This window comes from Petromyzon marinus, unplaced genomic scaffold, assembly GCF_048934315.1.
Source record: "Petromyzon marinus isolate PM22_M1 ecotype Great Lakes invasive population unplaced genomic scaffold, UKy_Petmar_22M1.pri1.0 PM_G_Scaffold_6, whole genome shotgun sequence".
In the NCBI taxonomy this organism is placed as follows: Eukaryota; Metazoa; Chordata; class Hyperoartia; order Petromyzontiformes; family Petromyzontidae; genus Petromyzon; species Petromyzon marinus.
Window position 1 is genome coordinate 5,357,501 of NW_027423013.1, and position 2,500 is coordinate 5,360,000.

The window sequence follows — 2,500 nt, forward strand, 5'->3', positions numbered from 1 at the left end:
GTGTTGCCACAATTGGCATACGAACGGCATGAAACTTCCAGAGGCATTTGCAGCAGAAATGCATGTGCACTCAAAAACGTGAATATTTTTTCACGGATAGACCCCGTCAAACGCTCGAATTTGGCGGGGATGTTTCTCTTGTGGGTCACGGGGCTGTTCGGCTCGCACAGAACTCCCTTGGTCCACCTGATTCGTGCATACAGGCAGCAACTAAAACTCTGTAAACCTGCTGTGAGGACATCTAAACAGTGGACCAGTGAGGCTGTGGAAGATTTGCGGGCGTGCTTAGACTGTACTGACTGGGATATGTTCACGACTGCTACCAATAGTCTGGATGAACTCACAGAGGCTGTGTACATCAGCTTCTGTGAGGACTGCTGTATCCCAACACGTACCAGGGTGAACTTTAACAACAACAAGCCCTGGTTCTCAGCAAAGCTCAAAAGGTTGAGGTTGGAGAAGGAGGAAGCGTTTAGGAGTGGGGATAGAGACAGATTCAAGGAGTCGAAGAACAGGTTTAGCAAAGCGGTGAGAGAGGCTAAACGACTGTACTCAGAGACACTAAAACACCAGTTCTCTACTAACGACGCTGCTTCTGTCTGCCAAAGGGCTCAGGCACATCACCAACTACAAACCCAGAGCGCCCCACACCACTAACGACTCCCGCCTAGCCAACGACCTGAACGAGTTCTACCGTAGATTTGAAAGACAATTGGACTGTCCTGAACCACCCCTTCCCACCCAAGAGGCCCCATCCCCCACCCATACTACAGAAACGACTCTCTCCTTTCAGGAGGGAGAAGTTAATGGGCTTTTCAAGAGGCAGAATCCACGCAAAGCAGCCGGGCCGGACTCTGTCTCTCCAGCCACCCTCAGGCACTGCGCTGACCAGCTGTCTCCGGTGTTCACCAACATCTTTAACACCTCCCTGGAGACATGCCATGTACCAGCCTGTCTCAAGTCCTCCACCATCATCGCTGTGCCCAAAAAGCTAAGGCCAACAGGACTAAATGATTACAGACCGGTCGCCCTTACATCTGTGGTAATGAAGTCTTTTGAGCGCCTGCTCCTGGCACACCTCAAAGCCATCACAGACCCTCTCCTGGACCCCCTTCAGTTTGCCTACAGAGCCAACAGGTCTGTGGACGACGCAGTTAACATGGCCCTCCACTTCACCCTACAGCATGTGGACGCCCCAGCATCCTACGCCAGGATCCTGTTTGTGGACTTCAGCTCTGCCTTCAACACCATCATCCCTGCCCTGCTTCAGGACAAGCTCTTCCAGCTGAACGTGCCCTACTCCACCTGCAGGTGGATCACAGACTTCCTCTCTGACAGGAAGTAGTGCGTTAAGCCGGGAACAGAAGTCTCTGACTCCAGGTCCATCAGCACGGGAACTCCTCAGGGCTGCGTCCTTTGCCCACTGCTCTTCTCCCTGTATACCAACAGCTGCGCCTCCAATCATCTGTCCGTCAAACTCTTGAAGTTTGTCGGACGACACCACCCTCATTGGGCTGATCTCTGGTGGGGATGAGTCTGACTATAGGTGGGAAGCTGACAACCTGGTGACCTGGTGTAGCCAGAACAACTTAGAGCTAAATGCTCTAAGGACAGTTGAGATGGTTGTGGACTTCAGGAAGAATACAGCCCCACTCACCGCCATCACCCTGTTAGACTCCGCAGTCAAAATTGTGGAGTCCTTCCGCTTCCTGGGCACTATTCTCTGCCGGGACCTCAAGTGGGAACTGAACATCAGCTCCCTCGCCAAGAGAGCTCAACAGAGGATGTACTTTCGACGGCAGCTGAAGAAATGCAACCTGCCAAAGACAATGATGGTGCAATTCTATACAGCGATCATTGAATCCATCCTCACCTCCTCCATAACCGTCTGGTACGCTGCTGCCATTGCCAAGGACAAGAGCAGACTGCAGCGTATCATGCACACTGCTGAGAAGGTAATTGCCTGCAATCTACCAACCCTCGAGGACCTGCACACGACAAGGAGCATGAGGCGAGCGAGGAAGGTTGTGGCCGATTCCTCGCACCCTGGACACTCTCTGTTTCAGCTACTCCCCTCCGGCAGAAGGCTTCGGTCCATCAGGACCAAAACCTCACGCCATGAAGACAGTTTCTTCCCATCTGCTGCTGCCCTGTTACACTGATTTTAACATTTTATCTACATAATAATGACACCTTGCCGATATTAACTACGTTAACCTATTTGCATTTTTTATTTTTAAATTATATCTTAAAGCTATTTTCTATTCGATATTTATTCAATTTCATATACTTCAGCCCCTTGGTGTTAGTTAGACTTTTAAGCCTCATTATTAATATTATCATTATTATTAGAGTATAAGACTTGTTTAAAACGTATGTAAGATTTTAGATTCCTATATGTTGAATGTATGCACGATCCTGCCAAAGTAAATTCCGTGTCGGTGTGAACTTTCACGGCGAAGAAAACCCTTTCTGATTCTGATTCTGAATGGGAAAACGG